Source organism: Pungitius pungitius, chromosome 8 (genome assembly GCF_949316345.1).
Source record: "Pungitius pungitius chromosome 8, fPunPun2.1, whole genome shotgun sequence".
NCBI lineage: Eukaryota > Metazoa > Chordata > Actinopteri > Perciformes > Gasterosteidae > Pungitius > Pungitius pungitius.
In genome coordinates this window covers 5,047,757-5,070,720 of record NC_084907.1, presented here as the reverse complement: position 1 = coordinate 5,070,720, position 22,964 = coordinate 5,047,757, and the positions used below count along the sequence as shown (strand labels likewise).

Below are 22,964 nucleotides of genomic sequence, written 5' to 3'. Positions count from 1 at the left end.
GGGGGGGGGGGGGGGACTGTGATCTAGCTGTGGGCTACGGGAGTCTCAGTGATATCTGCAAGTCTACCCACATGCTCTGGAAGATGTACAGAGAGATTGGAGCTGATATACCGCAGATGTCTGTCAAATAGGCGAGATAACTGGGCTTGCCTGCAGCTCAGGCAAAACTCTGCGAAAGCGCTGCTTTGTGATTTTGTGGACGACCATGTTTCATTAAATTACGAGTAAGGATGTTATGCTGTTTGAAAATCGTGATCAAAAGCCAGATCGTCATGAAATCGGACATAATCGTAATTAATTTGTCACTTTTGAGTGAATATCTCAACTGTGGGCTGTAAAATTATAGCTTGTCTGATTATTTTATAAAAGTTGAAAGCACTTACAGGGTTCATGGATTGTAACTGACCAAAAAAACTGTTGTTGTGCTCAATTATTTTCTTTGTTCATATTGAACTCAGTAATTAAAACATTAAAACACTCAAGTAAGTTTTTTTTATATATAAAAAATACCACTTTTCATGAATTAGCCTCAGGCAGTTTTAAAATCTCCCCGGCGTACAACATCCTTCATCTTTAGACATTCAACTTGCATAAGGTGAACTCCACAAAACATCTCTTTTAAGAGACAGGGAGCCTGTTATGGCATAATACAAAAAACACCTTTTTTCTTTCTTTTTTTTTACCCTTTAGTCATGAAGTTTTAAGTTTTGGTGCTTCCCTAAAAGAGTCAGACTTCCTTGTGTGAGACAGTTATTCCTAATTTTAATTTTAATCATCATCAGTTTAGTGGAAATTATTAAAGAAGAGGTGACATGAAAAGGGACTAAAAAAAAGACACCCTTTATTTTACATGAAAGAGTTTCCATTTAATATTTCTGCAGGAAATCTGTTCTTTTAGATACATACAACACTTTAGCCACGTGAGAGCTATTCCAGGGCCGGCAAATTGATTTTTGGGGTTCAGTCTAGGAGTATAAATATTTATGTTGTCAAAAGGCGCACTAACATCCAGTAATGTAAGCACCGGCCAGGAATCCTAAGCCAGTCCATATGAAGCAGAAAATCATTCACCACGTTTCAGTCGGGTGACTGGCCATGAAAGAAGAATGAAAATCTTCTAAACAATAACTAATAACTAAACACAAAAAGTCAGGATAATAAGAGCAGTCTTAAAACTTATAAAACATAACTTATCAACATTTTGGATTGTATGGCTATGCATCTCTCAAGTCGAGCATTTAGGAGCTCAAAGAGAAAGCTGTTTGCTTAGCAAGCACATAATGTTTCAAGGGAGAGAGTTTCAACCCTTTTAAGAGCAGAAAGTATTTGGGGTTCAACATGTAAGAAACCATCAAGAGTAACAGCTGACATGCAAACATATCACTGCTTTGTAAGTAAGTTTGGAAAGATTGTGTTCATTCTCACTCAGGTAGTGAGGGAAATGTGTTAATGGTTGCAAATCAACCAAATGTTTATTGGATGAGAGAAATCCATCCAATTCCAGTTTGGAGTTACCGCATTTGATCTCCAATCCCCTGCACTTGTGTCACTGGTACAATTTCCACACGGCCTTCCCTCGCAGTGAAGGGAGCCATCAGGACCACAGGCCATTACTCACCATGCACAGTTAAAGTCAATGGTCCAATGTGCTGGGTTGTAAATACTTTACCACCAACATTAAAGGGACATTTCTTAAAAGTAAATCCCACACCATGTGATATGAGACAGCAGATCACGATTACACAGCTTGGCTGAGTCAAGAGTAATATTACCTCGGAGTACTTCAAGAAGTCCTTGAATGAATAGCCTTATTCAAATAAAGATATCTAAATACAAATTCTTCCAAATTCTGATGAAAATTGCGAAAGGTTTTTTTTTAAAGCCAACTCTGTGGTCTTGTCAGGAGTTTCAGTAATAGGATGTTTTGTAGAGATGTCAGTATACGTCATATTAATTGGAAGAAGATGCCATGTAGTATTACATGTAGTAGAACATTATGACAGCCTGAGCACGTCGTGATTACTTTAAAAGAAAGGCCAGTTGTCAACAGAACCAAATCCCTGCTCGCTACAGCATCGAGATCAGCACCAAATCCCTGCTCGCTACAGCATCGAGATCAGCAAAGTGTACAGAACTTATAAATGACTTTTACGGAGAAGTCACCCGGGTGAATTCATCAATGCCAACTCATCTTCCTGGAAAACTCAAATTACGATGACTGGTCGGGGACCAGTCATCGTAATTTGATCTCTGACTGCTTCTTCCTATTGTTGGTGGCAACACGGCGTCACGTTGGGAGTCAGCCATTACTAGCGTGCATTGCTCAACTGTTTCAGCGGGTGTGGAGCGACCACGTATTAAAATCTGCACCCTTCCAGATCCACATGAGATTAGATAAAATAAGATAATGTTTCATGTAAAGTTGATAGGCACCCTTCTTTTGAAGTTCTATGACCTCCAAAAGCACTCTGGCTATCATCTTTTTCTCAGTGTAGTGTTCAAGCTGTGACTAAAGAAATTATTTTTGCAAATTATAACTTTCCCTTTCCTTAAATTAAATACTGAGTAAAATATTTAGTTTACTCTATTTATATTTTATTCATTATTCATTATACATGTACAGTGGCATTGTACAGCAACATCGGATTCCTGCCATAGCACTCGGCTACACTCCAGTCCAGCGGGTGGCAGTGTTGTACGAAATGCTCATCGAAAAGGAAAGAATGGCGCAATTAGCTAACCAGGCAGCCACTAACAGGATGACGGATGTGGATTTAAACAACTTCATTTTTCACGAACGAATTATTGTTACTGCAAGCGTAATAATAATGCATATGAGCGGAAGACTTTTCTGCAACAAACGTAGCATGAAGCCACGCCAGAATTAGCAGGTTACTAAGCTAATGAGTTTAGTTATGCCCCCCTGCTTTGAGTTACACCCACTTTTAAATTACACCTGTGAATTGACCCTGCGTAGACCCACGGAAACAAATTAGCTTCCCACGTCACGGAAAAGGGATAAACCTCCTCCTGTGCTGACGAGGTCACGCTCCAGGGCCGTCGCTAACAGGCCTGATAGCAAGCAGCGTCTGAGTAGCGTCCGTTCATTCTGTAAGAAAAGACTGATTAACAACGTTTGTATTCGGAATGGATGACCTTTCTAAATAGACTGCGGGAAACCAGACACTTGTAAATGAACACACATACAACAATAAAGATGCATTATTCTGAATGCTATTCGACTCCCTGCATAGTAGAGCACAAGGATTTTTCTCTCTTCTAAAACTATATTGACTCCAGCCGTAAAAATAATGACAAGTCCTCTCAGCCCAGAGCTGCCAGTCGCAGAACCCCCACGTTAAAATTCATTGGTGCTTACAAGCTGAAGAGAAGGGCTGTGGCTTGAAATCCACACAGTAAAACACGGATGATGCTCTATTGATTTGGGCCTCTGGTTGCTCTTCTCTGATCTCTCAAAACAGAAGGGGGGAATGTCTGCAAGGTGTGTTGAATTTAACTCAGGCCCCGCAGCTCTCTTTGACATTGCTATGAAAATGCTCGAGTACAACTAAAGATAGATCTGATGAAATCTGATGAAGGGTACGGACAGAGAGAAGGACTGCGTGGACGCTCCTGGTGGCTTTTGCTCCACTTTGTATGAGTATCCAGTGAATTTTCTAATTTTAATCTCAAGATATCAGGGGTATTTACCGATGCTTGATGTGGGCGCTGTTTGTCTTTGTCCTCTGGTGCTATATTGCCTTGGTCGCCTGTGTGTAACCGAACCTTTTATCGATCTCCAAATCTCCGGCGTTCTTTGCTAATCGTGTTTGTGCAGGCTTGAGACATGATTGAATATGATAAAATATAAATTTCTATTTTAGCTTGCATAGGTAAATGTTGGGGATTGAGTCTTTTGTAAACTTTCAACTTATTGAATTAATACTGTGTGTGTTTTTTAATGTATTTTTATCCACCATGAAAACTTCCCTGCAGGGATAAATACAGTTTATTGGATTGGAATGTAATTGAATTAAAATGGCCGTGCAATGGCAAGAGGGAACCTTCAATGAGTCAAAGCCTCCTAATTTGACACACAGCACCGACAAAATATATTACTTTTTTTTTTTAATGTGATGGAGCTTGTGTGCTGTAAGGAAACAATACTGCTCATTTCTGAACCTTGGCAAGCTTTGTTCAAGGGTTTGTTGTAAACGTCGTGAAAATCCTTCTATTATAGCCATGTCATTTTCTTGGAAGAACTTACCATCTCATAAGTTATTGCATTACATCCTCTATGTTATTCTTTCTTTGTTTAGTCCACTGGCTTTAAAAAAAATAAAATGATAATCTGTTACCTTGTTGCTGCATCTTTTTCTTGTGTTTACAAAAAGTTGCATATAGATCAGGTAATTTGTCTTGCTTCTCTGGGTCACACACACATGTGTTCAAATCACTTAATTGTCACTATTGTCCAATGCAACTCCGTGAATAGCTTCCGATGCCATCTTACAATAACCGATGCTATTGGAGTGTGAAGCATGAAGAACATGTGCCTGATGTTTGATCCACATTGAAGCAGCTTTCACTGTTATCTCCGCGGTAAAATAAAATGAGATGACCAATGAACTGATTTGGGATCAGCCTTAAGGCAGCTTATGCCACATTCCTCCAATAGGTAGCTGGATTCAGCTTCTAACTACGGTCAACCCTTTAAAAATGGGGAAGTTGTCCATGATGCTGCTCATCAATCTGCTCTGAAGCCACTCTCTACCACGGTCTACTGTCTACTGAAATAAGGAGGCATTCAACGGGCTGCTCTCTCCTGCAGGCTCCCCGTGTGGAAATGAGGAGCTCTACATGGCGCCGACTCGAGATCAGTTTTGGACGCAGCTCTATATCTCAGACTTCCACGTGGGAAATGAAGACTTTTCCACGGTGCTGACGGTCCTAAACAGCAGCTTAGAGTCCGCTCCAACAACTCGCTGACAGTCCCAGTGCTGCTAGTAGCTGCTCTGTGCTGTCCAGGGTGTGACGCCAAGTTGATTTATGTTGGAGGGTTATGAGCAAGAGGGGTTTTAAAACAGCTGTTTTCAAGTGCAGAAGACATGCAGTAATTGGGTCCCCGTAAAGTGGTTGTAACCCAGTGGGCTGTTGCTTTTAGAAGCGGGCTAAAGTAACATTGAAAATGTGAGCGGGGATAGAATTATTATTAAGAGTAGATGGCTACAATACAAAGTAGCTATTGAGTGGCAGCGAAATATCCCTTTATTTGGAGAAATAGATTGAAACAGTAACCTTTGACTAGTACCTTTCTTCAAAATAATAACACGGGAGATAGAGTACCATACTGGTGAAGTAGGCCGGTATTATTATAATTTCCATCTCTGGACCTTTTACCCCTGATACCTCACCTCTCCCTCTCTCCCCCGTCTCCTCCCCCTCTCTCACACAGCCCTGTATTGATCTTCTGCTGGTTGTGTCCAACAGTAGTATATCCACCGATATTTATGTTTGTAGGTGCTGGTCTCCGGTTCCCATTATGGGCTTGAGCGATTGGGCGCGGGCAGTGTTTTAACACCTCGCTGCTGAGGAAAAATGTAATATTCAGGAGGCATGTCCTTAGTCAGCACTTCCATCCCAGGAGCTGTAAAATGACCGGGGACAGCCAGTCCACTGAAGCATATTGCAAAGGTTGGGCTACACGGGAAAAGATGATTACAAGACAAAAGCTTTTGCTTTAATATATTCAATCAAAGCCATTTGATCCCGCCCTTTCACAGAATTGCAACACGAGTGACAATGTATCCGTAAAATAAACAGATTTCTCAGCGATGGGACAAAATATCATGTTGACTGACTTGACAAATCACCGAATACTACATGGATTGCCAGTACAGTTCCAACACTGTGAGTTCTTAATTCATAACCAGGCGGTGGGGACGTGAAGAAAGACATTGGAAGCATGTTTCGCTCCCCGGACTTGTTGCCGCGTCAGCGTTCTGACCTCCCTCACCTTCTTGATTTGGCCTCTGAGAGACTCCAGCTGGTTGTGACGGCAGGTAATCTCTCGTTGTGTCGGTCTCCCTGTCCCGCTCTTATCTCTCATCCACACTTCGTATTGCTAAGACACGCACACCACGTTACTGGGGATCCACGCTTCAGACAAGAAGGCATCCTTTTCAACTTTCAAAAATCATCTGCATACCACCTCTGGACTTCACCGCAGTCCATTATACTGCAGTTATTTAAGTCCTTGCTACGGTGGCCGAGAAGGTTCAGACAAATACAAAAGCAACAACACAACCGCAAATGCCACAACGCAACACGAACGCCACAACACAAAATACAAAAGGCACATCACAACTGCAAATGCCACAACACAACACGAACGCCGCAACACGAAAATACAAAAGCCACATCACAACCGCAAATGCCACAACGCAACACGAACGCCGCAACGCGAAAGCGAAAACGGAAGTAGCTGCCCACGGGAGCGAGCGTATTTTGGAGGAACGCCCACGGGAGCGAGCGTATTTTGGAGGAACGGAGCTGGAGGATGGCAGATCGTTCAAGAAGTAAGTGATACATGATTCCTTACTTTAACTGTAGCCGCAAGGAATCATGTTTCACTTACTTCTTAAACAATCTGGCATCTTCCAGCTCCGTTGTTACGTGCCTACTGGTTTTTGAACCTACTGGTTTGGCTACGCGTTTAGATGTTATTAAGAGAGTAATCCTACTTGGGCAATGTGCTAGAAAACCTGACAGAACTATGTATTTCACGCTACGCCACCAAAAACCAGTTGTCTTGGCTCACCCTGAACCAAAAGATGTTCTTGCCACTGACGATTTGCAATTTCATGATAAGTAGTGAAATCAGTAGCGGCATTTGACAGCTCGGTTGGCCGACGGCGTAGCGCCGCCGTCTTATAAAGTTTTGCTATTTTGCTCGACTGCGAGTTCGAATCCAGGTTGTGGCGATCTTTTAATAAACGTATGTTCTTTTATTTATTTCTTTATACGTAGCAGTGATGTAGTGCTCACTTATACAATCATAACCGCTGCATTGGATATGGGATACATTTTGAACATTTTCAGAAATATGTTTGCGACTGTGTGACGGATCAGGTGACCGAGGCAGACAACATCTGCCGCTGTCGGGGCAAAACAAACACGCACGCGTAGCCAAACCAGTAGGTTCAAAAACCCAGTCGGCACGTAACACCGGAGCTGGAGGATGCCAGATCGTTTAAGAAGTAAGTGAAACATGATTCCTTGCGGCTACAGTTAAAGTAAGGAATCATGTTTCACTTACTTCTTAAACGATCTGGCATCCTCCAGCTCCGTTCCTCCAAAATACGCTCGCTCCCGTGGGCAGCTACTTCCGTTTTCGCTTTCGCGTTGCGTTGCGGCGTTCGTGTTGCGTAGTGGCATTTGCGGTTGTGATGTGGCTTTTGTATTTTCGTGTTGCGGCGTTCGTGTTGTGTTGTGGCGTTTGCGGTTGTGTTGTTGCTTTTGTATTTGTCTGAACCTTCTCGGCCACCGTACCTTGCACTCTACCAGTGACTTTTGGTTGGACCTTCTATTACCTTATGGTCTTTTGAAGGCCTTTGGCACATTGAGTTGCCTCGAAAATATGACTTATTTTAATGGCAAAAACAAATGAGTAGGATGTATTTACGTACAAAAGCCCTTTTTCTAAAGACTTCACTGAGAAGTAAAATAATGGCAAAGAGGAAATGCAAGTTTAAAACCTGATTTAAAAGCCTGTGCTGAATACACAAACGCATCCGTCCCTTTCAGTCGGTTGAATGTCATTACAACGTTCGTGCCAAAAACCCAAGTCTAGTCCCTGTTGAAGTCCCACATCAATCCGGAGGACGTGCCGAAGTAGCCAGCTCCTAACCAAATGCTTCTCTATTACTTTTTTTTCTTTTCCATTGGTGGCTCCAATGATCCTCTCTCTCTCTCTCTCTCTCCCTCTCTCTCTCTCTGTCTCTCTCCCTCTCTGTCTCCCTCTCTCTGTCCCTCCACCTCTTCATCTGTAGGTTCCTTCCATCACCACCAGGGGCTTTCCACACCACGCCGTTCGGAGAGCGGCTTCGGAAACGTCCATCTCGCTGCGCTTGTCGGCGCGGAGACTCTTCGGTGCGCAGCGCGGAGGTGCTAGACGAGGGCGCGCACAGTGTCTGTCCCTGCTGGGGTTTTCTAATAGGGGATCGTACACCTTTTTTTTAATTCCGGGAGGAAGCGGCGAGTTGAGTGGCCGTCCCTGCATCCATCCCGCCGCAACTTGTCAAGGCACAAGGTATTTGTTCCTGCCGCACGATAGCAAAAGGGGTGCTTTTATTTAATTTTTTTATTTAATTGGAAAGTTCCCGGCGCCGTGGCTTGGTCTCGTAACGTAAAACTCCGCCGGACTTGCGGAAAGCTTTTCGCACTGTTAAGACTTTATCCGTGCACAGAAAAGGGAAATTGCCTGAATGCATTCACAGGGCACTTGGCGTGTGTGTGTGTGTGTGCGTATGCGTGCGCGGATCTGTCTTAAGAGGTGCCCCTTTTTTCTGCATTTCCCTTTTGGAACCTTTTTTTCCCCATCTCCGCTTGAAGCCTGAACATCGCCGCCTAACTTGTTGCTACTTGTAACGCCATTAAAGGAGGGTGAGTGTAGCCGGTAACGACAACTGCGCCCCGATGGTCACATCGAATGGTTTTAAAGACCAGTAAACGGGGCCACTGATGATTTTCCGGTTTCTGCGAAGTAGGAAATGGTTTCCGACTGGTGACACGAGCCGGGAAATGTCTGCTCTGGTACTCGCGTAACGTTGCATGTATTGTGTAAAATGTGTCAGGGGGGAATCTCCACGGTAGGGTTGTGTGCGCATCGATTGCATGTGGCGCCTTTGAACAATTTCAACACTCCTGTTTTCCTCTGTAACCAAAGGGGGGGGAAATAAATAGGCCGGGCATTCTAATTGTCGCCGCAGACTCGCGTGGAATGAATTTAAAAGGGGAGGAGAATGACGGCACGCGTCTCGCGCAATTTGGAACGCGTTTCCGAGGACTGCGGCCACTTGATGCGCCAACTGGATGCGTTTGGGAAAGTTGGACGTGTGCCACCGTGCGCTAAAAAGCCCGGCTGTTGGATGGATGAATGCAGACTTCCAAGCATACACTGCCATCTAAATAGTTTCTTTTCATCGGGAAACAATATGTTGGATTCGTGCTCATCCGGCTTTGTGATAATCCTTCACACAGTGGCTGTGGATTAAAAAGTTACAGACAAGAGTTACAAAAATAACGGTCGGTTTTTGTTTCTTTCTTCAAATCAAATTCATGTGATTTGATCAATTTTGTAGCTCAAATACGTTTTGTATTTTAAACATGTTTAATCTACATGTGGATCTAATCCAAAATAAAATCGAATTATATTTATATGCTGTTTGTTTAAGATATTTTTCTGGACATGATCCAAATTTTGTGGCACGTGCTTTACTGTTAGTGTCTTTGATTTATGCCGCTCTCCTTCTCAATCCTAAACCTTTCACTGTGATTTGTTGCTTTCAATTTATTTCAGACCAACTGCCCAGACTAATTGTAGACACGACATTTAAATTTACTTTTATGTAATTTGTTAAACTCATGAGCCAGTCAGCGATGGGGCAGGCGGATGCTAGCTCCTCAGACAAAAAGCTTAATTGTGCTGTCATTTTGCTTCCTGTAATTTCAAAGACGCTTCGCTGCCATAAATCCATCACATTGATCAAATTCATTCCGTCCCAACAGAATATTATTTTGTCTGCGGGCATACACCCCCGAAAGAAATGCAGCCCATTCTCCAACAACTGCTTATCAGTGAGTGACCTTGGCTCGGATGCTCGAGTGTCCACGTGTCGGCGTTCTTGACCGTGGTTGTCTGTGCAGACATGGACACGTATATGTGTGTGTGTTAACAGGGAGCTGTTTGTTTGTGAGACCCCCCCCCCCCCCCCCTGTTCCTCAGTTTATCACTTATCACAAGCTAATTGGCGTCTGTGAAAGTGAGACGAATGCCCTTTGTCCCCGTAACCGAAGAATTGCTGTGAGTTTCCAATTAGGTGTTGCTCCGTACAGGAATCTCTTCTACAAACACAGGGTCAGGTGAGGTACATAACTGGAGAAAAAAATGTATGTAGAATACTTTAGGGAGGTTTAGGAGTGTACTTCCATCATCTCTTGTTGTATTGTTGTATTACACAAATACATGTGAAATGTATATCTCATAGTGCATTGCCATTTATTTTGTTAAGTCAAAATAAGTAAGCACATACTGTCCAAACACTACCAGAATAAACTACTATAAATTTATTTTTTTACATTATTCAGGGTGCTGAGGAAACATGCTGTGCAAACATGTTCCCTGCGAGGAAAGGAAAAAAAGAAAAAAGAATGTGTTTACCGCCTTACTGCCCATTACAGCCACGTATATACGCTTGGTATCCTAGCCTCAGTTATTCAGCCGGTGGTCCAACCTGGGTGTACATTACAAGGGCCATGTAGCAGTAACCCAGATGGCAGAATGAGCTGATTGTGATTTATGTACCAAAAGTGAATGCATTACTGTGAGCTCCTGGATCCGGTCCCAATTCCAGGCAGGCGTTTTCACACATTCCCAACAAACACACACACACACACACACACACACACACAGACGCAGATAAATCATAGAGATACAAAAATAGATGCTTACAAAACTTTTTTTAAAATACAGATATGTGTCCATACAGTTGAAACTCTCTCTCTGTCTCTCTCTCTCTCTCTCTCTTTCTCTCTCTCTCTCTCTTTCTCTCTCATATACACAAGCCTCCTGGAAAAATCATTTAGATGAAGCAGTCCACCGTTGTGAGACATTGATTAGCGTTTACCAAGCCGGAGCCTAAATGCGGCGCGTGAAGGAAGACCAGACAAAGGGAGAGAGAGCGAGAAAAAAAAAGAAGGGGAGGGAGAGAGTGAGAGAAGGGAGAGAGGGAGGAGAGGCTGATAGATGGTAGTGCTGTGGCAGTAAAGATGACAGATAAAGGGATAAACCAGGGAATGTTTATGGCTGACAGAGGGGACCGATTAGGCCAACTAATTGATCTGGACCTGTGGTTAGGTGCCCAGTTCATTCTCAGCCAGTACACACACTCTCACACTCCCTCTCTCTCTCTCGAACACACACACACACACACACACACACTTTTTCACAGGCACACTCCTGACTGCTCTCACCTGCTGTCTGGTCGCCGGTCAGGGACGGTCAGCCCTTAGTCACTTCATTACCCCCTCAGGGCAGAGAGTGAATCAACCATATTAACTCTTGAGCTCTGTGATGGAACAGCCAGGTAGGAGGTGACAGAGAGCTGAGGGCTGTGGACAGGCTACACGGTGGGGGTTTTCAAGGAAAAGATTACAGGAAACACTTTGAACAAACAATTTTAGAGGATCGGAGGCTTTGGTGTGACTCAGTTATGCTTTTTTTTCTTGTGATGAAACATAACACTCTACTGATCTTGTTATTATTGCATCCGTGTTAGAGCAGGGGTTCCCAACCACCGGGCTGCGGACCGCTACCGGTCCGTGGGCCATCTGGTGCCGGGCCGCACCACAGAAAGAATTCATTTTTCAATTCAATTCTCTTTTTGCCTTTGAAGCTAAAGGCGTGGGTTATAATGCAATGTAAGTCACTTGGGATAAAAAGCATCAGCTAAATGACATGTAATCTAAAGGAGATATCTGCTTTCAATCTACAGTGAATTCAACAAATCAAAGTACTTTGGTTGCTAAGAACGGCTCCTTTCAGCATCACAAATATCCAAGGAAAAATAGACATGTGAACTTTATGTGAAACCGCGCTCTTTTGTCTCCTTTTAACTGTTGCTGCGATTCACACGGCTCAGGATAACAAGACCTGCTAAGCCATCTGGAACACGTTGCACTTGTTGTACTGTTCTCCGCTGATGGTTGAAGAAAGACACTTCTCTGTTCACGCTGTGCTGCTGTTTGTTTCGCTGTCTCACCACCTAATGTGCATGATTTCCTGGAGGCAGGATTCCATTCTGCGGTGATGGATTCCACGTAGTCAATCTGCCTTCTGTAGCTGGTCTGCCGTTGGAGGTCTGTGCCTCTTGCACTGGAGTGGGAAGAACAACTGCTTTGTAAACAGGCAGTTGTTCACCTGGATGTCATGGTTCACAAAGACTCTTCCTCAGAGTCTGGCGTAACCTCACTGGCAGATGCTCACATGCGCTGGTGTATTTCTGCACCACTGTCGGCTTTGGAGGGATGAAAGCTGCCGAGGTAGGGAGAGTCATCAACGCTTTTAGGGTGAGATATTTGATGTGAGTCACACACACACACACACGCACACACATTCCTGCTCCACACTCGCATGCACACAGTTGTTTTGAGACACAAGGGGATTTCTTTGTTTGTAATTTTAATATGAACAAAAGTTGAGAGGTGACGAGAGGAAGAGGACGTTTTTATTGTATTTTGTTGTTTGCTCTCCCCATCTTTATGCATTGAACACAGTGCGAGAGGAAGATTTTAATAAGTTAATCATCGACGCTCAAGAGTAGCTCATTTTAACCTCTGTTTTGTTGCCTGTAAATAGCAGTTTCATACAGTTTGACAGGGAAAGCTCATGTTTTTTTCCAATCTTGTCTTATATCCGATTATCTACCGGCTGAATGAGGTGACATTTTTACAAGCTAAAGATGCTCATCAACAATGAGTGTCCCTGAATTGTATGATGTGCCGTCACTTTCAAAGACAGACACGGTGACTCAAGTACTTTCATAATAGTGGAGACCGCTCTCTCTCAATGACTCGCCAAACTAACCCACGCAACACTTCACTATTGAAGTAATCCATGAGTTAATATCAGGGCTGTCAACAAAAACGCATTCATCTCTGCGATGAATGTGGCCGAGATCAATGCAACGAGATATTTTAACGTAGTTAACGTAGGTTTGTTTAATTCCGGAAGAAACCACGGAAACGGAACGGCCACTAGCTGCCGTCTCAAGATGGAGAAAGCTTTGTGCCTTGGAAATAAAATAAAACAGGCACGACAGACAGCGGATGTGTGCAGAGGAATTACTCCACGTGTCAAACAGAAGGGGACCGAATGGCATACGGATCCACTGCTAGCCGAAGCTAGCTGCTAGGCTAAGCTAGCTGCTAGGCTACTTCCATCTCAACATCTAACGTTACCAGCACTTTGTCCCTAAAAGACTGTGGTTTGAAAACCTCCTGCTAAATGTTGAGAGATTGTTGGCACTCACAGCCGTTAAATGAAGAGTTGAAAAGCAAAGTGGAAGCAGGAAGAGTCACTAGTTTGCATGTTCCACACGGTTCTGCCTCCAAGAGGATAAAATGTGTGAAGTTTTCTGTTTAAAATAATATTAAAATTAACAATTAAAAAACAGTGTCAAATACACGCTTTCTGAAGTGATTATTATTCTTAAGATTTAGTCTTTTGAAGACAACTATTCATTAAAAACAACATGGTAACAACATTCATTAATCGCCATTAATCGAGATGAATTTCAGTTAATATGCTTCATCAATTCTAAGGCTGAATTACTTTCAGAAGATAAAGTGGTAGACAACTGGATATTTCACCTTCATGTTTGAAAATGAAATTGCATGAATGAATGCTGAGTATAATTAAGCATTTGTTTATTGTATCTCCCCCATTTGAGCAACTGTTCAACATGCAGCATTTTGGCTCAGCGTTTAAAAGCGGTGCAAAGAGCAAGTGGAATCAACACTCCTGGGATTCCTCCCGGCTGCCCCAGTTACCTGCCATGGTTCAAACTCATGCGTGTTAGGCTGATTTCCGATGACAGAGTGTCCACAGATGTGTATGTGAGGGTTTATGCGCGTTAGTCCACTCGAACTGGTTTCTCGTCAGGGGCATTTTCCAGCCTTTTTGTACACTCTAGGCCGGGACATGCTGCAGCATCTTGTGACCCTGAGTTGGAATAAACGCATAAGACAACGGGTGAATAAGCATAAAGTCAGTCCTGGATTTTGTAATAATTACACTGGAAAGCTTTTCACTCAGTGTCTTGTAATGCAGCCTAGCAACAGACAGTTTGCTCCTCCAGAGCAGCTTATTCAGGCTCTGGATACTTCTCTTTGTCTTTGTCTTCCTGCGTCTCTTTCCATCGCTCCGGCTCTTTCGCACTCTCATTTCACTCTGGCAGGACTTTAATCTTGTGGCTAATGAATAGTTCTAGTGTAATGAGGTTTTCTGTGTAACATGGGACTGATTGCAATAACATAATCATATTTTCTTTGTGTGGCTTCTCAGAAGTGTCTCAAATGTGACAAATACAAAAATATAATAGAGTGGAGTCCACTCAGCCATTCACAGAATTCAAAATATTGATGTAGAGTAAAATATATTTTGTTCGAATTTCTTATATTATTGTATCGTTTCACATGAACCAGTTGTAATATAAATTGTACATACCAATAGCTTCATAGGCTGCACAGGATGCCAGTTTACTCTGCTTTGTAGCAAAATTGTATTTTTATCATTATAAAAGGTGTTTGCATGATCTACAACTCATATGTAGTTAAATTATTAAACAAACTCTTGCAGTGTAATAATGTATGATACTATCATGGTATCTGGGAGGGATGTGTTGTAAGGGGCAGTCCGGTTAAAGTTGTAACTCTGGTTACAGCCCCTTGAAAAAACTAAGTCCTCTACCAATGTGATGCCAACGTTGCCGCCTTAAAGAATAATAATAGAAAAGACACCCTTAAATTATTGTTGTTAAATTGATTCTGAGCAGTTGGGGCAAATCGCAATCAGTCATAAAACCAAAACTCTTATAAAGTATGAAACAAGAATTACATGTTTAATAGTGAATTTAAATTTTCCTCTTTGGGAAAGAGACGGATGATGAAATGTAGTTTTAGTTCAGTTCTGAAAACATGGGATGGTTTCATGAGATAGTCCTTGATGATCTTTCCACTCGCTGCCACCCACAAGCAAACATACACAAACACCAAAAAGGAGCAAAATTGTAACTGTTTTCATGTTTTTGCTGAATTATGTATCGAGAAAACACTCTTGGGATCGCCAGCATTAGCTCTTGCTGGGCAAAGGATGCTCTCGCAAGCTAAAAAGAAAAGCACACACTCGCAACAACATTTCAGATTACAGATTTGTGCGTGTGCGTAAACAAATACATCACACACACTTAGAGCAATACAGCGCGCCTCCGTGGCCAAAGATTCAAAAGTTTCTTCCCTCGTGAAAACATTTCCGTCTTGGGTAAAGATTTAGGAACTTTAGCGTTGCATTGCCCAACCATTTGGTACCTCAAAACTAACTTTGCTTTAAAAAGAAAAATACGGATTTCTCATTTCGAAGGCATACGTACACATCTCCAAGGCCATCGATGTGCCTTTGTGAACGTTTATAGACGCCTTTGGGACTGGGGTCAGCCGGCTTGAGTTATCACACTACATCAGAGGTTACGGTCAGGAATCCATCAATTTGGCTGTTTGTGCTGGACAACAATGCCTTCAGTTCAGAGTTATATCTCGTTGTTTGCTTTCAATAGGAAAGGCATGATCTACACAACTGACCAGAATTCAATAATATTTAATAATATTCCCCAATAAGGTGAGAAAAAGCTTTGACGTATTTCTCGTGGCTCCCTTAGAAGCAGACAATGAGAAACCGGTATTAAACTGCAAATCACTCATTTAATAGTATCTCAATGCTCTAATTGTACTGTGAACTTTTGCTTTCTGGAGTGATGTGACAGATCAATGCTGCATGAGCTTGCTGAAATGTCACCAAAATTGAATAAAATGAATGGGAATCGATGTGGAGTGTGGAACATTTTGGCAGTCTTTGCATTCAGGGCATCGTAATTGGATATTGGTGTACATTAGTTGTGCCTCGATTCCGTCACGCGCTCCAAGTTTAAATACTCAATAGTCCTATATTTGTAAATTGTGTCCATAGTTACCTTCTCTATGACAACAGGGTGCACGGTGTCAGCCTCTGTATTCTTTGTTTCACTCTCTTTGTTGTCTTTCTCCGTCTCATCTGGCTTCGTAGATCTTTTTAAACTTGATTACATTTAACGTACAATGTCATGTCATTTCACCTTTTTTTTAAGTGTTGTTCACTAAGGTCGTCCTCATTTTCTACTCATTCATTACATGCAGACGCACCGTTGCAGTTAAAAGCCTGTGGTTAACTGTGTTGATTCATACGACTGGTTTTAAGGGGAAAATAATGGTTTGGGTTTAAGGGCCAGTGCGTCGGATTTAGTGGCAGAGCGACGGGTTACAGTGGCATCCCAAAATGCAAATCTGTTTTTTTTTTTTTTCCATTCTGGACAAACTGCTGAAGTATGTAATGTGTAATTATTTTAGCGCTTGGTACACTAAATAAAGTTACGTATATGAGTAAATGGTTCTCGATACAGACTGCCGTGTGTATCTTGTTACTTCAGAATGGCTCCCTACGGGGCGTTATACAACATTAACAGCAACAAACATCATCCTGCTTCTGCAACGACACGGAGGGAAGCTACAGAGCAATATTGTACTTGTATTGGCAACGTCATTCTCTGCTCAAGTAGCTGCTACTCCACTATATCTATTCATTGCAAATCTCTTTTTGCTGTTATAATATTGCTCATTACCTCACAAATAGAAACTTGATGTAGTCGACTTGAAGTAGTCAACATGAATACATCAATTTGATTTTACACTTGACTCAGACAGGGGTCCCCTGGGTGAAAGTCATCTGTTTGTTTTTTCCCCACACAACCACTCCAACCTCCTCCTGACTTTTCACTCTGCTGCTTCGCCTGCACTTCCTCTGAGTGTCTATCGCGGTGTGAAATGAAGTGCAAAACCCAAAGAATGACTATAGATAACACATATAATTAGAGACACAGAGACAAAGGATTTTACCTCAGTCTGTATCTGTTGTTCCGTTTGGTTATTTTTCTTTAGTTGTGCAGTTCATGTCTCCCTTTGTGGGTTTCCTACCATTGCTCTATTTTGTTTTCACTGTCCAAAGACATCCAGGGTAGTTGGAGGAAGGTATGCGTGTTTTTTTCTGTTTTGTCGGCCTAATGCATGCTTGGGTATACTACGTGGGTATAACCTGGATGGAAAAACAGATGGATGGAGGTTGTTTGTGCTTCGTTCTCTTGGTTCTTTTGGTCTTTTGCAACAAGCTGTAAAATTTCTAAGAGCTTCAACTCTGCTCCTAGACCATCATTTGTCTGTTTAATGGCTACAGAGGTGCCATGTGGAGTCACGGCGATGACTTATTAAGGTTTATTCCACTGTCCAATTTAAGCTCTGGTGGAAGCGCCTGGCCCATCACTTCTTCTTCCGCGTAAGCAGTGCAGCTGTTACTCCTTCTTGCATCTCCAACTAAAAATGCATAGTCTTACACGCTTTTTTTTGGTATGTACTTGCAGCCATGCCCCCCCCCCCCGGACAAAGTAAACACGCCCTTCACAGAGAATTTTAAGATAAACTGTTTACACAACTGCAACCATTACCAGTTTCCATATATGTGTATGCATATTAAGCACATCGAGTTAAACTAATTAGTGTTTTCTAAATTTATGTAGACAAATTTATGTAGACATAAATTTATGTAGACATTTGTGATGGTTCAATCATTAGCAGTTAATACAGGAGGAGCTGGTACAAATGACAAATTATTTGAATGCAAACTGGCTTAAACTTGAAGAATTTGCATACGAAGTCACACCATCTCATCAAATAAAGTCGTATATCTGATGTTGTAAATCATCTGTGTCGTTTATTATGCTGCCAAGTGTTCTTTAATATCTGAAGAGTGAAGAACAAAATGTGCTATTCTCTTAATCATGAACATTATCATCTCAAAGGAGATCCCCCAAAACATGCGAGTGGAATAATAAATAAGCATTTATTACGATGGAATATTCATGTTGATAAAGTGGCATAGAATAAACTCATCAGATATGGTCTCTATCTGATTAATTCAGCATAAGTGTACACTTTTCTATGAAAGTGCTCTAGAGCGTTTGTTCTGGAAATCTGAATCACAGTTAGGGTCCTGTTACAGGCCATTAAATTGAGAACATGCTGCTTTTACTTCTGCTAACATCAATATATTGTGTTAAATGCTGGATTAAATGGCGATGAAGTCAACTGCTATCCTCCTTCCCTAGTTAACATTCCTCTCACCAAAAAAAAGTACACAATTTGCAGTTGAATATGAAAGATATCTTGTGGTCATGTGTAGTATTACATTTACTTCTGAATCTGTAGATAATGAATCCCCGTTGTACAGGGAGGTATTTACGAAGAGGAGACAAAGTGTGGTGCAATATGTTTTTTTAAGTATAAGAGGGCATGAAAAAAAGGAAATGGACTGTCGAGAAACCAGTGAACTGAACAATCCTGTTAGTTTAATGGAAAGGTTGCAGAAGAAATGAGGGAGTAAGCGAGGTGATGGAAGAGAAAATAGGAGATGAAGGATAATGTTTTATTTTTGCAAGGTTCTTTTGAATGTTTAATATATTCCTAATTTCCCCGTAAGTACTTGCTTAGGGAAAAAAAGTAAGTTAAGGAACCTTAATTTCTCGTTACATCTCAGAACATTTTAATGTGCAGAATAACACTCAGATGTGCAAACAACATCAGCTCTTGCTACTCAAATTGCTTTTTTACTTTTCTGTTCTTATTCTGACCTTACCTTGTTTAAAAATCTCCTTTAAAAAAACCCCATATACAATTAAATAGTATGAGTGTAAACAGGAAAAGCAAAAAAAACATTTAAGACAAAAAAATTAACCCCAATTGTACTTCAATCCTTAGACGCTATAAAAGCAACCGCGAGAGGAGGGAAAGACCACGAGTGTCCGTCTCAGTTTGTGCTGCATGGCACCAACAACAATACGTTCCTTCCCACGTTTGCAATCCTACAAAAACCTTAAATCTCCCTCTGAGGCTCACACAACGAAGTTAGCGAGGTCTCCGAAGCCGATCGGCCCAGACGGTGTGGAGAAGTTCCCCTCTCCAGTGAGCCGAGGCTCTTTTCGCATGCTGACGAGCCTCTTAAAACATAGATAAGTCGCGCTTTTGAGTGGAGATTCACGGCAGTCTGATTTGAAATGTACCTCTGAGCAGTTGCTGTGGGGGTGTCGTTCTGAGCAGAGATCTACTCCCCTACTGGGAGAGACACAGCCTCAGTAGTTAGTTTTGCTCCGCATTCAGCGCCTTCTAATTCAATTGTTTTTTTTTTTTTTGACTAGGTCATTTGATAGCACCAGTTATCTGCAACAAGCCGCCAAGTCGTCCTCGCCTTTTTGAACCGGGTGTCGAAAAAAACAGAAAAAAAACGAAACGAGCGAGCGGTGCCAGCGACCGGCAGTTAAATCTTAATTGCATAACAGCGGCGGCGGGTTGGGCAATCGCAGGGCGCGGCGCATGTGCTTACGCTGCGACATAAAGGGCTCATTGAGCAAAATGATGGGACACCACGCACGCGACCCAAATGAGCGAGTACATATGCCTCCGACAGCACCAGCGATTAGGCCTCCACCGGCTTAATTCACCCAACATCCACAAGAAATTACAGGCTTCGATGGCTTTTGGGCCGTAGGAGTTGGGGCGTCTTTAATGCATTGTTTACACATTGCTGAATTTGCTGCACTTGCGTTATCTGTCTCAGAGATTTTTCCCGATATGAAGACGTCGCATCGTTTTTTTTTTGTTTTTTTTCCTCAAATGGCGCACAGCTACATGCGCGCGTCTCCGTAATCCTGGGACACGCTGGGATTTGTACCGATGATACATATCTTTGTGAAGATTAAACCCGCTTGGCGCGCATGTGTCTCTGTGTAGCTTCCACACTGGAGTTACAGTTCTGGGCCTGTGTCTCCTCTTTGTTTCCGCAGCATAATGGGCTTTGTAAGATAATACCCCAGAGACATAACAATACTTCTGAGCTAAGGGATTTTGAAGCCGCCCCAGTTCGCAGCACCGCTTTGGCTCCAAGCTTCGTCCGTGATTGGGGAAAAAACTGCGAAAACCCGGATTGCCAGCAAATTATATTAATCGCGGGCGTCGTGGTCCTCTTCACTTTATCATCTCCTCTCCATCACTAAGCTCTCGGTTTCAAAGCCATTTTCTCCCGGTAACTAGTAATTCAGTTCTGAAACACCACTCAATGTCAAAATCAGTTCGTCCTCGGCAATGTTTTACAAATTGCACCAGAATCGAGGGTCCTTGTCAGGACCAAGTTGCCGGGCCACACTACTGATGTTTTCTTCTAAATGCAAAAAGCCTCTCAGTTCTATGGTTTCTGTGTTGAAAACAAGGATAACATTCACATATATAAACAACACTATACTTATTTATATCACGTAAGGTTGGGCGACCGAGTGAGTAGATCTGCAGGCCTCGAGCCGGTTGGACTCAGGCTCGTTTAACTTCTCTCTGTGTGTGTGTGTGTGTGTTTGTAAGCATCAAAGAGAGAGCGCGCGTCAGATAGAGCCTAAAGTGATGGGGGGCATTGTGGAAAATTGCGGACTCCCTCGGTCAGGCACCGATGGCTTTACTGTGTTTCCCTTTTTTCAGCGTGCCGGAGCCGACCGCAGAGCTGAGCCGGCACAGGGTCACGGGATCGGTTTGACAACCAAACGCTGCAGACGGGCGTTGCCAGGTACCACCGTTCAAATGACGCCAAGTGCGTGCAGCAGGACGGGTCCTTCCATTAAACATTGGCGACGCGTGTCCCGCGCAAACTCAGGTTGCAGAATGTACTTCCACGACTGTCGCGCCTTTGCTTGGGTCAAGTGAGCCTCATTGCATCATATCATTTGTGTGAAAACAACGATGGCCTGTCGAAAAATATATATTGTCGAATAAGAGTTTGCACAACTTGGTTAAAATGAAGCCAGCTAACGTTAGCTTATCAAGCACATTTGCGATCAGTGGTAACCAACAGCTGGACAGAAGGTGGCTGCAGCCACAAACCAGCTGATTGAAGGACAAAGGAAAGCAGTGGATCGCTAAGTAAGTTTAAATGTAAAGTAAGAAACGTGAAAATAAGTACACTTGAAATGAAACGCGATTCCATATTATTCAGGGGATGCTATGACAGCCCTCTGTGTATTGGCCCGCTTTATCTCTTATCAGCAGAAAGTAGGCATGGTGTCCTCTGGGAGCTGCATGGTGTGTTCTTTGTTGTTTCCACATTACACTGGAACAGTTTGGATAGTTTCGACTTCTTGTTTGCTGGCAGAGAAATGTTGTTGTAAAGAAAATAAAACCCCTTTAATAGTTTTTATTGGCCATATCTCTAAATCCAAAGGTGTTAGTTTTGCCAATTGGATCGACATGCTGGCAAATATTCAGTAATTAATATCAGTAATCTTTTTTCTTCTGTTACTTATCGTTTTGTAAAATGTTTCATTTCAATTGAGCAACGTTGCCTATATTCATATTATAATCCAATATAACACAGTGAGCCGCAGACTCGAAATAAATCACAATCCGTTTAATTAATGAAGCGATTTTATCACTCCCAAGTGTAGATAAATACCTGTAATTTATAACACAAGAATGTTGGATATTACAGTGAAACTGACCTTAAATAGCTGTGAGGTGTAAATTAGGATTCTGACAGCAGCATGTATCAGGCCTTCCTGCTGGTTGCTTTAAAGAAGACTTCGCAATCAAGGAGGCAACGAAATAGATCGGGTTATTCTTTTTTCCTGAGGGATGCGCTGTTTGTTAGAGATCTATCAAGTAAGATGGGATATTGCACAGTAATGCCACAGTACCTGGGTATTTATTGCCCTCGCTTGATGCCTCTGCAAGGCCTGTAATAGAACTGATAAACCGGGCAATTATGCCTGTAGCTCTTTTAGCTTGTATTGATAAGAACATTTGGCACTTAGACATTCATTGTCTTGCTTTTATTTCTCATGGCAGGTTTTAGTTTAGCCAGCGCCATTATCTTACAGAAGCTAATTTTGCACCTAGCCAATCAATTTCTCAGCCAGACAATAAAGAGGTCTGTGTCCATCGAGTATTTTCTACGTTTCAGTGTGCAGTCCATAAAGCAGATTGTTCACGAATTTGGGCAAAAGTGCTGTAATATCTAGGTGGGATTTATTTGCATAACATGTTGAACGCGTGTTCGCATCTGGCTAACACATATTCCTGCTGAATCTCGTGCCATTGGCGTCTTAACTCCTGGCCCTGCTGATTGGACAAAGCATTTCCCTGTCAAACGGTGCTGTTTGCCATTCATAACTAAAGCACTAAAATGCACATCAAGTTGTGGATTTCATTAGAGGAAATATTTTCTCCATGCATGTGTTGGTTTTTAGCTCGCACCTGCTGTTCCCCTCCATCAGCTTTATACAGGTAGTTACGGTTAGAAAATATGAGGAAAAACCTTTTCATTTTGTTAAAACGCTCGTCTGAAATTAGTAGTAATATCCCCCCTCTTGATTTCATTTGATTCTCTGACTTTAAGAGCCTATTTGTCTGAATTGACCCTTTATTATGGTTTTGCCAATTACCATCAACTAGCGCTAGTACTGCTCAGCAATCCATGATGTTTCGCAGCTTTTGCTTTCTTCGTAACAACCAAAAAAGGCCAATTATCCCCAAACGCTTCCTGTTCCCCGGTACGAGTGGGGAGGAGATTTGACTGACAGGTCGTTTTTGCCCTCCTAGCCCCTCACTTAAGGGGGATTATGTGGCATCGCAGGCTCAAAGTAGAGTCTTAGTAATGGATTCTCCACTCTGTATTTTTTAGTGTTGGTTTGTGAAAACATTTACTTCTAAATCTGTGAAACAGAGTGTCAGTGCTTTGGGTCTTTGTGATGCCTGAAAGGTTTTTGTGTCCACAGCGACTATTTTTTTTTGTC

General features: G+C 42.4%; 1 protein-coding gene across 1 annotated transcript in view; it reads left to right on the top strand.

The window, feature by feature from the left end:
• Positions 1–8,216: 8,216 nt before the first annotated feature.
• The window catches only part of LOC119230040 (cadherin-22), a 115,174-nt gene continuing 100,426 nt past the window's right edge, over positions 8,217–22,964 (top strand). Inside the window, exons 1-2 of the mRNA XM_037490988.2 lie at positions 8,217–8,311; positions 20,659–20,743. The gene's annotated coding sequence lies outside the window, so the exon portion shown is untranslated. The remainder of the gene's footprint in view (positions 8,312–20,658; positions 20,744–22,964) is intronic.